Here is a 14,906-nt window from a genome sequence, read left to right on the forward strand (position 1 = left end):
ACATTTCGTTTGTGTTTTTCGATCCGTATGAACATTAAACTTTATGCTATGATGATTCACCAAGCTATGTGTGGCTAAACTCATGGTGATCATCCTGAATTGAAGGTTTTTCTAAGACTTTTGTGTTTGGATTCGTATTTCTAGAATAATAGACTTGCAATGTTTGTTTGTTTGTTTATTATGGTGTGTAGATGTTTGTTTGTAAATTGTTGATTGATGTTATACTCATATTCTAAACCGTACGTTCTTGGTGTCGTTGACAATCGAGATATCACGGGAGGGGTTAGGGTTGGATATTAGTCAATTGGTTATCGGGTAATAACCTCGCATTGTCATAATGTGACATCTGTGTCTGTGATATCATTTTTGCAAACTCTGAACAATACAATATTAATAAATCAGTGTGTTTTGATCCCAATATTTGTCATTTATGTTTGGTTTTGTGTCCATGTTGATTTTTGATCGATTTTGAACTCTATATCGCTTTCTGGAAAGTTATACGTGAACTGATGCGTAAACGCAGTCAGTTTAACGCGACAAACACTCCGGAACATCATCATAAACTTAACATACCTTAAATAACCTTTACATAACTTAGAAATAAGTTTTAAAGTCTTTGGTATGGCAAAAAACAAGTTTATTCGCTCTCAGGGACTAATTGCGTCAACTTGCGAAAGTCTGCCGTTTCGTAAGGCAACGTACAGTCCGGAACTTGATCATAAGTTAAACATACCATAAATAACCTAAACATGGCTTAGAAATAAGCTTTGATAGGTTTGGTGTGTGAAAACATGCTTATATGATCTTTCAGGGACTAAAAGTGTCAAAAACGGCGTAAGTTTGCATTTTCGCGCATATCTTACGTTCTGGACACATCTGGACATCCAAAATTTTTGTACACACTAAAATATTTTTATTTTAGTGATCGCCATGCAAAAATTCCATTCGTCGCTTAATTTGGTTCGTTTTCGCATCTGTTTGAGTTTCGTCGTAAATAACCGAACAACGCGATCGTACGACCAAACGAGCCGACATCCGAGATGTTTTCGAGCATATTTCAGGTCCCCTATGCTTTAACTTCATTTTAGAGCCTTGAAATGAGGTTAACGGGGTTTAAACGCATCGAAAAAGGCTTTAAACACGTGCAGGGACCATTTCTGTCAATTTTGAAACTTTGCTGAACCTGATGCATGATAGCGTAGCGCGAGCCCTCTTGCCTATGTTGTCGCGCTACGCGAGTGCCTCATCTGGGCAGAATGTGTGTTTTTAGCAACAGTTTGTAATTTCAGGGGCCAAACTTGCAATTTCTTTGTGTGGTAACCAAGTTACCACCTCTCCAAGGCTTTGCACCTGCTCTTAACACATGTATGGCTAGGATTAATGCTTAATGACCAAGCAAAACACTTGTGATGATCCTATTAACTCACCACAAGTATAAATAGCCATCAAATTTCATTCATTCTTTGCTCTTTCCTCTCATTTCTTTTCTAAAATCTGCTTTGGAGCTCTCTTCTAAGCTTATTGGGACTTTGTCTTCTTTGTTGAAAAGATAGCAAGGACCCTAAGTGAGCTTCTTTCATTCTCTTAGTTGTTTTTCCTTATGTAGTGCAGAAAGTCAAACAGTGTTTGACTTTCGGTTTTGACCATTAATTGGTCAAGTCAAAGTTCAATTGAACTTTGACACGTGATTGTAATCACGATAGTTATAATCCTTCGTGATTATAAACGCTGATTACCACGTTAGCTAGTTGTAGTGTCGAGTCAAAGTTTCGGTCAAAATGCGTTTTAGCACGCATTTTGCAACGCAACTACATTAGGGTATCAAAACACTTTGTTTTGATACCAAATCAGTAGATTAGACATGTTTTGACATGTCTAACTCAACACTATTAGTTTGTGCTTGTTTAGGGTCGTAAGGTGAGCGGTCTAAACAACCGCTTATACTTCCGAACCCGACCCGTTTGGTTGATCTTTAGGATCCGACCAAGCTTGGTTAGTGATCATAGTTGCATAGGGAATAACCACTGAGGTTATACCTTATGATCACATAGGAATGGTTAGTCATATGCTAGTTAGCTTGTATGCCCATAGGAAATGACCAAAATGCCCTTTTGAAGCTAAAATCCGTATTTTGACTATGTAAACATATTTTTAACATATAATCTGATTTAGTAACATGTTTAGGGATAATTGAGCATGTAAGACTTGGCATAGCACATAGTTAACCATCCGAACATAGTTTTACGCTAACGACGCCTTATAGTAGCTTATGTTACCATAATGTGTCAAAACGGGTCAAAAGCACTTAGGTAGGCTTTCCAATCAGAATGTAGGGCCTATTAAATCATACCATATGAGTTCAATTACTCATTTGATTTATAGAACCCCATTCTATCCTATCTCCCGATTTAGGAGCCGATTATTAACATAGTTACCTAAACTAGGTGCCGGTTGATTCCGTGATACTTGGAGCTTAAATTGGTCTTATTCTCAAGACTAATTAGCAATCCCAAGTGAGTACATAGTTCCCCTCTTTTACCGTTTTCAAATGTTTTGGGGTGATACACATGTACATACATGTTACTTTTGCGCATTTCATGCTTTTATGACATAAACATGCTAGTTTCACCTAGTACACTATTAGTACATGTTTTCCATTGTGTTTTGCTATGTATGTCAAGCATGCTAGCGCATTGATTTGTTACACATTTGTTGCATATGTTTACTTAGCATATGGAACACATTGATTTACATGACATTTTTGCTATGTATGTTTACTTAACATGCTAGCACATTGTTTTACATGAGCATTTTCTACTAGGCATGTTTACTTAGCATACCTAGTACATGGTTTTCACATGCTACATTGGTTATGACATTTGGTATGTATAATCGGGACAATAATACATTCATTAACATTAGCTACGCCGCTCGGTAGTATGTAATGGTACCATAGGAATTGACAACTCCCGTTTCCGACTTCCTAGGTTTGTTTGGAAGTTGGGAATGACAGAATCCGATATACATAACTTTAGATGAACCTTTAATTTGTTTAAAGGTTTGTCGCCACAGTCGCAAGGCTTGAATGTATGCGATTAACATTACTGCATAAATGTTTGTAATCATAAAGCATTGTTTTTCTGCAAAACATAACATTTGATTTAAACTTAGGTTTATTCAAAAACATTGTTTTGTACATTTTCTATGGGGTTGAGTAACTTCTAGTTATTCACCATACATGACATTTGTTTCACGTTAACATCATCACATAGTTTAAGTAGATGATTTCCTACTTATTATGCATTTCATTGGTTATACATGACATTGAACATGGTTTATACATATACATTTTGACATGAAGCATAACATTTTGGTTGGGTTTTGATAAGTGACTTATGTAACGGGGCTATGTGTTATATGATAAAAGCATGGTGGATACGCCGCTGATACTTCCTATATATAAGTGCTTTTATTATATTATACATTGTTGCGTTATTTAAACCACTTGGGCAAGACATGAAACATTTTGTACCAACAACATGACATTGTTTTACAAATTATACATTTTATACAAAACTCACTTATACTTGGTTATTTATTTAACCATGCATTATCATTTCATCATCACTTGAATTTCATTGATTTTTCACATGGTTTTTACAAAGGAAAACATTTTATAAGGTTCATGACTACATTTTGTTAAACATTTTTCAAAACCATAAGTCATGAATCTGCATAAACAAAACCTATGTATCTCACAGGCATTTTTATGCTGACGTACCTATATTTTTACATGTGTTTCAGGTGCTAATGCATAAGGATGTTTGTGCTACACTTAGGCGGACTCGGGCCTTAGTGACATAAAAGACAGTTATTATGTAGTTTTAATTTGAACTTAAAGACAATGTAAAACTTTAATCTTAATAATACGTAACTTTATTTGCCATGGTTGTTGAAACAATAATCCTGTCGCATCACTCCCCGACGTTTCCGCCGCGGTTTGTTGTTTTACGCGGTCGGGGTGTGACACATAATCCGAGTACTTAGTTCCCTTTTATCACAACAAACAGTTACACACGAATCATGTCTATGTGATTCTTTCTAGTGAATTTAAACACAATTGTCCAAAGCAAACCGAAAATTTAGGATGGTCGCTTGTTCCTAATCTGTTTACAAACTACGGTCTTTGATTTGCAACTTAATTAGTTAATTTTAGTTATTAAAACCAAAAAAATCAACTCTTGAATTTTAATTTCTGCAATTTTATTTTAATAGTAGTTTAAGCACAAAGCTATAAAATCACACATTTTCCACATACTTCCTGAGTTCGATACCCTCTTACCACTATCTATAGTTGTTTTTGGGATTAAATTTGATTGTGACCACGACATCACGTCAAATTTTGGCGCCGTTGCCGGGGAGTAGTGCGCAACGTGTGTCAGTTTATTAGTTTTGTTTTGTTATTTTCGGGTTTACGCTGGTTGTGTTTTAGTGTGCAGGTACTTCAGGTGTATGCATACTAGGGGCTCTCACAGGTCATCACCGCTATCGTTTGATCCGGAAATTGAAAGAACGCTAAGACAAAACAGAGTTTTAGTACGAGAAAACAAAATCATTGGTTCACCCACTTCACCCATCACTCCGAGAAACATCATGGCTGATTCTCAAATTCCACCTACAACGGGTCAATCATCCTCATCCTTTATACCTACTTCCACCCAACCATCACCAAACACCACATTACCTAATACCACCGCTGAATTCACACCATCCAATGTCACCCAACCAATCACCACCCAAGTTGAACCCGCCGTTACCTATAACCCTTCTACCACAATCCCACCCTTATCCCACTTCTTTCCACCAACTACGGGTCAATCATCATCCAATTTCACAATTGCACCAAATTCAACTATTGTGCATACTACTTCATCTTTTAGACCACAACAATAATCGGGTTTTCAGTATTCGACCCTTCCATTTGGGCAAACTTCGGGAATTCAAGGAGATGGTTACGATGAAGGATTTGAAGATTTTGAGGGTTATGAAGAGGATGGGTATTTTTATGGAGGTTATGGTGATCAAGGGGAGTTTGGGTATGTTCAAAGTCAATCTCAAGGGATGGCAAGTGTTGGTGGAATACAACTACAACAACTCATACCACAACACATTCGGCCAAGACCACAAGGGCCACCAATGCAACAACCTATCCCGTTGCAACAAGTCCAGCCACAACATGTACAACCACAATTTCAAAGACCACCTCAACGCCCACCGATGCAACAACAACAGTTTCAACAACCAATCGCACCACAAGGGCAAGTACCAAGGCCAAATGGTCCTATTATTCCAAGAGGTAGGTATGGTGTACCAAGGAGACACCTTAGAGAAAATGTGAGGGGCATCGAAGCACATTTTCGTCCGGTAATCACTCAAAACCCTTCACCGGTAGTCATTCCTCATAATGATCAAGGGCGAACATTTGAAGTAAGGACCAACTCTTTGCAAAGTTTACCAAAGTACAAGGGGTTGGCAACGGAGGAGCCTTACTTTCATTTAGAGGCTTATGACTCGATTTGCAACACTCTTGGGAGTCAAGGGTTTTCGGCCGACGATATTAAATTGGTTTTGTTCCAATTTTCCTTGGAAGAGAAGGCGAAAAAATGGTTCTACACGTTACCTTCGGCATCCATATATACATGGGGGGAGATGCAACAAACTTTCTTGGATGAGTTTTACACCGCCCAATAGACCAACGATGCAAGAAAGGGGTTGAGAAGCTTCCAACCACAACATGGTGAGATGTTTCATGAGGCATTCGAGCGTTTCAATATGATGATTAAAAATTGCCCTCACCATGGAATTGAATTGTGGGAGTTGATGAATGCCTTTCACGAGGGGTTGAGTGCCGAAGATGCACGTGACTTGATGTCTATTACCGGTGGGACTTTTGGAACAAATTATGAGAACGATGATTGGGGGTTCTTGGAAAGCATGGCAACTACATCAAAGAGGAAAGCCCAAGCCTCAAGAAGAGCTCGACCGGCCATTGCCCGACCTCAAGTGCACGCCATAGATGATGGTAATGTTCAAACTACTAACCAAATTTATGATGTTCGTGCTTTGTGTAATGAAATAGGTCATGCGGCTGAAAATTGCCAAGGGATGTTTGAAGGGCAATACGAAGAAGTCCATGCAGTTCAAGGTCAAGGTCAAGGAGGAGGTGGTAGGAACTACAACAACATGAACTCTAATACCTACCACCCCGGGTTGAGGAACCACCCGAATTTTCGGTATGGGAACCCTTCAAATCAAGCAAACCCGAATTTTCAAGGTAGCCAAGGTAACTTTGGTTCACGCCAATCTTACAATAACCAAGGTGGATACCGAGGCGGAAACAACCAAGGCTATCAAAAACAATACCAAACGGGTCAAGAACAAGGGGGGTCTTCGGGTGGAAACGAGATGATGGAGATGCTAAAGAGCATGCAAATGGAGATGCAAAAACGGAACCAACTTGATGAAGTTCGAATGCAAAAGGATGAGGTTCGTGATAAAAGCATCCAATCACTAACAACCCAAATGGGTCAATTGGCAACCGACGTGGCGGAATTGAAGAAAGGCAAGGCTCAACTTCCAAACGACACTAAGGTAAACCCTTCGCATGGTTCATCACGAGGTAATGTTAATATTAATCATGTTAGTGTTTTAAGAAGTGGACAAGAATTTAAAGCCAATTTGTCACCCGAATTAGTTGAGGATATCACGGATAATGAAAGTGATGATGAAGTTTCACCGGTTAAACCAAAAGAAACAATGGTTAAAAAATCGGGTTTGGGTGAAAACAAAAAGAATGAAAAAGTTGAGGGTGAACCGAGTCAAGTCCCGTTTCCATCGGCCTTACTTGACCCGGGAAAGAAAATTTTATTGTGTCGAGAGGTCCTCAAAAAGAAGAGATGTGGGACATGTTTAAACAAGTGAAAATAAATCTCCCACTCCTCGATGCAATAAAACAAGTCCCCGCTTATGCAAAATTTTTAAAAGAATTATGTACACAAAAAAGGCAAAACAAGAAGAAAGTGCCTAAGCGGGTGGATTTAACCGGGCAAGTGAGTGCGGTTTTAAATGGGGAGCTTCCTCCTAAGCTCCAAGATCCGGGCACGCCATTGATTAATATACAAGTTGGTAATTTTCAAATGGCTAAGGAGTTGCTAGATCTTGGAGCCGGGGTTAGCATTTTACCGGGGGGCTTATATGACCAATATGACTTTGGTCCGTTAGCAAGGGTGGAGACAACGGTTGTTTTGGCCAATTTGTCTCATAAGCTACCTCGGGGTATGGTTCAAAATGTAATCGTAAAAATTGATGAGTTTTATTACCCGGTTGACTTTTTAGTCTTGGATTACTCATCGGCGGACCCTAAGCAACAACAAAATATAATTTTGGGTCGGCCATTTTTAAGCACCGCACATGCTATTATTGATTGTAGATTTGGTACAGTTGATATGGCTTTTGGAAATAGAAAACTGCATTTGAATGTTTTTACTAACAATTCTAATGCTAATGGTGTTAATGAGTGTTTCATGGCAGATATAGTTGATGGATGCAACCCGCATGAGTATGAGGAGGATGGTTTGGATATTTGCCTGTGTGATTTTTCTGAACAGGTACATGCTTATGCACTTCGGGTTGAAGAGGAAATGCAAGATGCGATGGCGTTGAAAGAAGGTAGACCGCCATGGACCCACCAGTTCGAAGGTCTACCGGTGGAGATCGATTCGGGTACGAAACCATCATTAGAGGAACCGCCAAAGTTGGAGCTCAAAGACTTGCCTAGCCACTTGAAGTATGTGTTTTTAGGGGATAATGACACTCTACCGGTCATTATTGCCTCTAATTTGGATTTGGCACAAGAGCAAGCGTTGATGGAGGTTTTAAAAGAGAACAAGGGAGCTATTGGATGGACGATTGCCGATCTCAAAGGAATTAGTCCATCCATTGTCATGCATAAGATCATTACCACTGAAGATGCAAAGCCGATACGAGAGGCTCAAAGGCGATTGAATCCGAACCTACGGGAGGTAGTTAAAAAAGAGGTAATTAAATGGTTGGATGCGGGAATTATTTATCCAATTTCGGATAGTGCTTGGGTGAGTCCCACCCAATTTGTGCCTAAGAAGGCCGGCATTCAAGTAGTCAAGGATGAAAGTGGTGAACAAATTGCCACCCGACCGGTTACCCGGTGGCGTGTATGTATTGACTACCAAAAATTGAATGCCGCCACTTCTAAGGATCATTTCCCGCTACCATTCATTGATCAAATTATTGAAAAGCTATCGAGTCAAAAATACTATTGTTTTTTAGATGGGTATTCGGGTTACAATCAAATCGCCATACACCCGGATGACCAACACAAGACCACCTTCACATGTCCATATGGCACTTTTGCCTTTAGGCGAATGCCATTTGGCTTGTGTAATGCTCCGGCAACTTTCCAACGATGTATGATGAGTATTTTCTCGGACATGGTTGGAGAGTCGCTCGAAGTATTCATGGATGACTTTTCCATTTTTGGCACTAGTTTTGATGCTTGTCTCAACGAATTACAAAAAGCGTTAAAAAGATGCGTTGAGAAAAATTTAGTGCTAAGTTGGGAGAAAAGTCATTTCATGGTGCAAGAGGGCATTGTGTTGGGTCATGTGATTTCTGAAAAGGGGATGGAGGTGGATAAGGCAAAAATACGGGTAATATCATCTTTGCCACCTCCGAAAAATGTTAAGGGTGTAAGGTCATTCTTGGGACACGCGGGTTTTTATAGACGTTTCATTAAGGGTTTTAGTGTTATCACCAAACCCTTATGCAACTTGTTATTAAAAGATGTCCCATTTGATTTTACTAACGAGTGTATGCAAGCTTTCACTGCTTTGAAGGAACACTTGGTCAAGGCTCCTATTTTGCAACCACCAGATTGGTCAAAGCCGTTCGAGATAATGTGTGATGCGAGTGACACCACTATTGGTGCAGTTTTGGGTCAACGGGTTGACAAGAAATCGGTGGTTATTTACTATGCAAGCAAAACTTTATCCGAAGCGCAACTTAACTACACCACCACCGAGAAGGAATTACTAGCGGTGGTGTATGCTTTGGATAAGTTTCGCTCGTATATTTGGGGGAGCAAAGTGGTGGTTTATTCGGATCTAGCACGGTCCGATACTTGATGGAGAAAAAGGACGCGAAGCCTTGTTTGATTCGGTGGGTCTTATTGTTACAAGAGTTTGATCTAGAAATCCAAGACAAAAAGGGAAGTGAGAATGTAGTAGCGGATCACTTGTCTTGGATTCCGGTGGAAGGGACCGATGATGTGAGTGAAATTAATGAAAGTTTTCCCGACGAGCAACTTCTAGCCGTTTCCACTTTCGTTGTACCATGGTATGCTCATTATGTCAACTATTTAGCCACGGGTGCCATTCCAAGTCATTGGACCAAAAAGCGTCGACAACAATTTGGGATGAACCGGATCTCTTCAAGATTGGCCCGGATCAAGTTATACGAAGGTGTGTGCCCGAAACAGAGGTGTTGGAAATTTTGACCCATGCCCATTCGTCCGCATGTGGGGGTCATTTTAGTGGGCACAAAACAGGCTATCGGGTTCTTTCATGTGGGTTTTATTGGCCCACCATTTTCAAGGATGCATGTGAATTCGCTAGAAATTGTATAAATTGCCAAAAAATGGGTAGTATATCGAAGAGGGATGAGATGCCATTACAACCAATCTTGGTTGTTGAGATATTTGATGTATGGGGTATAGATTTTATGGGTCCCTTCCCGAAGTCGAATGGATTCCTATACATTTTGGTAGCGGTGGATTATGTCTCGAAGTGGATTGAAGCTATTGCAACACGAACAAACGACCATTCGGTTGTTTGTAAATTTGTTCAATCTAACATCTTTTCTCGCTTTGGAATCCCGCCGGTTATTATAAGTGATGGTGGTTCGCATTTCAAGAACTTCAACTTTGGGAAACTATTGAAGAGGTATAGTGTGAATCACCGAATTGCCACACCTTACCATCCGCAAACAAGTGGACAAGTCGAAGTGTCCAACCGTCAAATCAAAGAGATCCTCATGAAGACGGTAAGAACGGATAGAAAGGATTGGTTGAGCAAGTTAGACGATGCATTGTGGGCATACCGAACGGCCTACAAGACTCCTATTGGCACAACGCCTTACCGGATGGTGTATGGTAAGGGTTGTCACTTGCCAATGGAGTTGGCGCATAGGGCACATTGGCAATTAAGACGGTTAACGCGGATTATGACGAGGCGGGGAAGTTGAGGAAGTTGCAATTAAGCGAAATAGAAGAGATTCGGGATGAGGCGTACGAATGTGCATCGGCCTATAAAGATAAACTCAAGAAGGTGCATGATGCGAAATTGAGAAAGAAAACATTTGAAGTGGGGCAAAAAGTTTGGTTGTATAACTCAAGATTGAAGATGTTCGCGGGCAAGCTCAAAAGCAAATGGATGGGTCCGTACGTCATTCGGAGAGTTGGGAGATTTGGTGATGTAGACATCCAAGACGAGCAAACATTGAAACAACAAACGGTGAATGGTCACCGCTTGAAGCCATACTTGGAGGGGAACAACATCAACAACTTGGAGCTTGACAAAGCGGGCTACATCTTGCGCCCGGTTGATGAGGAACAACCATGAGAGGCCCAGGTTTGGTAGTGAACATAGTAGTGTTTTGTTTTGTTTGTTTTGTATAATTTGCACAATTGCCGTATTTCCTCGAAATCCGTGTTTGAAACAAGTGTGGGGACGTTCGGGTCACGAATTAATCTAACATTGTGTTGAGGACAACACGGGACTTTTAAGGGGGTAGGGTGATTTTTACAAGTTTTTGAAAAAATTAAAAAACATAAAAAAATATAAAAAAAATGCAATTTTTGGAAAAATTAAAAAATATAAAAAAAATGCAATTTTTGGAAAAATTTCAAGTGCCCAGACCGTACCGTAAATTACGGTAATACCGTAATTTACGTTGGGTGTTGAAAGTTTGGGGGGTTTACGGTGAAAGTCTACTTGTTTACGGTGGAAGAATTGATGTTCAGGTCTCACCGTAAATTACGGTGAGACCGTAATTTACGGTACGGTGAAAAATTCTGTCCGTCGTTTGGGGTTCCGCATATAATAAAAAAAAAACATAAACATAATAAAACAATAATCTGGTCACGTGAAGTTCCCCTAGCCACATAAAGTCTTCTTCATCTATCACAATCTCCATCACTTTCAAAGACCCACTTCTTCTTCTTCTTCCCCAACCTTCAAACCTCCATAACTCCATCAATTCTTGTCCAAACTAAGTGAAATCGGAGTCTATCTTGACTAATTTTTCATGTAGTTTCTGATTTTGACAAGAGATTTACAAGAAAACGCTGTTTTTGGGTCCGAATTCCAAACCCTAGTCCGAAAATTTTTGGGGGTTTTTGGAGTTTTTGTTTCACAAGCACTTGTGCATCTTCAAAACAAGGTATGGAAGTTTAATTTGTGTATTTTGATGTTGCATTGTGAAGATTGAGGTTATTGTGATGCTTGTTCATACCCATTTGCTTGTTCATAGTGTTACTTGCTAATTGTTCTTGAACATGAGTATGGTTGTAGATGTAGGATGTTTAGTAAAGTAGTGAACTTTTGGGGGATTCCTACATTGTAGAGACACCATGCCCAAATTTTTGAAAAACTTATACATTGTAGTTCACTAACATCTACAACCATAGTAACAAGCAAGTGTGGGGATGTTTTGGAGAAAGGAGCCTAATTTTGTTGTTTGCTTGCGTTGTTTGTCTAATGTGTGTAGGAAAATGGTTAAGACGAAGGAAAAAGCGGGATCTCGTTCGTCATCATCAAAAGGGAAAGGCAAACAAGTGGAACAACAACCGCGAAAAAGACAATATATGGGTCGGATAAGTGAAAGCGAGAGTGGGAGTGAAGAAGAAATGGAGTTGGATCCAAGCGATAAGCCGATATGAGACTCGGGTCCTCTGGATGATAAACCCGAGGAGTGGCAGCCCACATTATATCATGATAGAATGAATAAGCTTAAGAACAAGGCATCAGCTTTCATTTGTGAACCAGAAGTTAATGAGGCTCAACTTGGTCAGTTCGGGGTGTTCGATAAATTTCGAGCGTTAGGATGGGAATCGGCGCTTAAATGTTTCGATAAAGACAAAAGCAACTTGTTTATGACCGAGATACAAGAATGGATGGCGACCTTGAAATGTCACAATTTTAACAAGCCGTCATAGATGAAGTTGATTGGTGAGGTGCAAGGGGTACCGGTGGAGATGTCATTTGACACATTGAAGAAGCTCGGGAAGTATGACAGTCTCCCGGCACGTGATTATATGGTTCCCACTCTCGATGACCTCCTGCTTAAACAGGAGAAACATGTTCGATGGAATGATATGTTGGCAGCAATATTTTTACCCGGTACATACAGTGGTATCACTAAAGTTGGGTGCACGAGATTTGTTACCGGGAGAGCCGGACAAGCCAGAAAGTGATGAGGAAGTAGTTCCAAGTGGAGATGAAGACTATGCGGACGAGCCACATGGTGGTGAAAATGTTGGTCAAGGGGGTTATGGTAGAGGTCACGGTGGTATGTTTTATGACTATGCGCAACAGTCTTATGAGTCGGGTTGGGCTTATAACGGTACAATGCAAGAAGTGATTGAAAGTCAACGTCCTCCGGCATCTATTTTTGATACATGGTCGGGGTCGGAGAGGACATTGTATGATCAAAACACGAGGAATAGTGCAAGTATAGAGCGGTCGTTAAAACATAGCTTCGATCGCCAAGAGTCATGGAACCGCACCTTTGCATATTCCCAAGAGGTGGAAACGAATAATAGATATCATGACGATCAAGCGAGGAGGATGCATGCAGATTGGCATGCCGGAAGGCCGGTTGTTGAGGATCCACAACATGTGGATTATGCCTCGTTACCGCCTTATGATGGTAGTGTATCATATCCGACTCCACCACTTCACCACTCACAGTGGATTGACCCGAGGCAGCAAGAGGGAGCCCAACAACAAGGAGGGAGTAGCAGCGGCGCGTTTGGATTTGGAGAATGGAATGACATGATGTCTTCCATTTTTGGACCTCCAGGACCGCGCTACTATTAGTCAGGTGGTGTTCTCTCTTTTGTATAATTTGTGCATATTTGTAGTTTTATTTTTGATTATGGTTGGGCGGATGGGTGGTGTATGATTGTTTTGCTGAGTTTGGGTTGGTGTTTGTTGGTGGTGTCATGTGTTAAAAAGAAGAAAAACATAAAAAATATATAAAATGAAAAATACAAAAAGAAATTTGTGGTTTGAGTGAAGAAGTTTTTTTTGTGATGTTGAATGAGTTTAGTGATCAAAGCCTCCTAAAGCCATACATTGGGGTCAATGTATCCCAAGTGTGGGGATGGGGGGAATTTTTGAAATTTTTGAAAAATTTTGAGCCAAGTAAAACGATGTGAAAATTTGAACGCCCTAACTTAACCCCAAATGGTGCACCGGCAACCCTTGATACCTTTTCCATTCTTGGTGAGAATTGTAGCCACACTTGTATATAAATAATGCTTATCTTTGATGAGAGTGGCTACGGGTGGGGGTGCATTAGAACTTGTGCTTGAATGCGATTTGAGTCCTTAGTTAGACATGAATGTAGAAAGGATAAGGGCATTTAGGTAGCCTCGTCATTGGTGTGAGCAAGTGTGGGATTTGGGGGGTTGGACCTCATAAGTTATATATATGAGCATGGTTGCGAGAGGGGCGGGGGTTTGACATTTAGTTGCCCATTTTGTGCCTAAAAGCCGATCATTTGTTACCCCCTAGCTACTTACCTAAAAATTTGCCTAATTTAACCCGGTCTTTTAGTATTAGTAGTAGTTGTAGTAATGTAATGTAGATATGTGATGCTTTATTGCATGGTTATTGCTAAAAAAATCAAAAAAAAAAAGAAAAATATATGAAAAATGTAAAGAAAGGATGTTAGTTGGTTTATATTTAGTAGTTAGTTTGGTAGTTGTTATTTTTGTTTGTTTGTGTAATAAAGACCGGGCCAAATTTTCGCTACTTCATATATATCCCATTTCCTACCTATACACCTAGCCACGTTACAACCGTGAAGTCCCTTTGATTTGCATTCATGTTTGGCACTTTTGAGGAGGAGGACAGATTTAGGTACAAGCTTATGATTGTGCAACCACCCGTGTGCCTATTGTGTGTTTAGCTTATCTTTGCTAATATTCAATTGTAGCCGAGATGAGAGATTTAGAGAGGGGTGTATTGGTTGGCTGTTAAAAAGGGGCTAGTAAAAAGATTGCTTGTTTTGCTTGGTTTACACTGATCACTTGTTTGGAAATTGATTTGATGAGTTGCTTTGGGACAAGCAACGGTTAAGTGTGGGGATGTGACGGGTGGTCCATTGGACAACCCTTTTGCAATGCTAAAAGACAAGTTTATCCCTCATTTATGTATGTATTTATCTTGAATTAGATAACTATTGTTGTCTATGTCTCAGGTACGGTTTAGCGGCTCAAATGGAGGAAAAGTGCAGCTTTGGAAGCTTTCGAGTCGAACGGGTTGAGATGCGGAGCAAAAGATGAACAAAACACAAAACTCAGGTTGCCACCGTAAATTACGGTCCCACCGTAATTTACGGTGGACCTGAAATCCATCTGGAGGCTACCGTAAAACAGTAGTGCAGCACCGTAACAGTTTGATGTGTACCGTAATTTACGGTAAGGCCGTAAATTACGGTGGAGTCTGCGGAATTTATGTAACTGCCACATTAAGTGAGTTTTGATGGTGTCTTTTCATCATTCTCATTATTGGACGTTTTTGGGAGCT

At 40.2% G+C, this 14,906-nt stretch overlaps 1 non-coding gene across 1 annotated transcript; it reads right to left on the reverse strand.

Annotated features, from left to right (window-relative positions):
• Positions 1-5,758: 5,758 nt before the first annotated feature.
• On the reverse strand, positions 5,759-5,864 carry LOC118482403. The gene has a single exon (XR_004868443.1). It is a non-coding gene; the product is annotated as a small nucleolar RNA R71 (small nucleolar RNA).
• Positions 5,865-14,906: the final 9,042 nt, after the last annotated feature.

The sequence above is a fragment of the Helianthus annuus genome, chromosome 9 (genome assembly GCF_002127325.2).
Source record: "Helianthus annuus cultivar XRQ/B chromosome 9, HanXRQr2.0-SUNRISE, whole genome shotgun sequence".
Taxonomy (NCBI): Eukaryota; Viridiplantae; Streptophyta; class Magnoliopsida; order Asterales; family Asteraceae; genus Helianthus; species Helianthus annuus.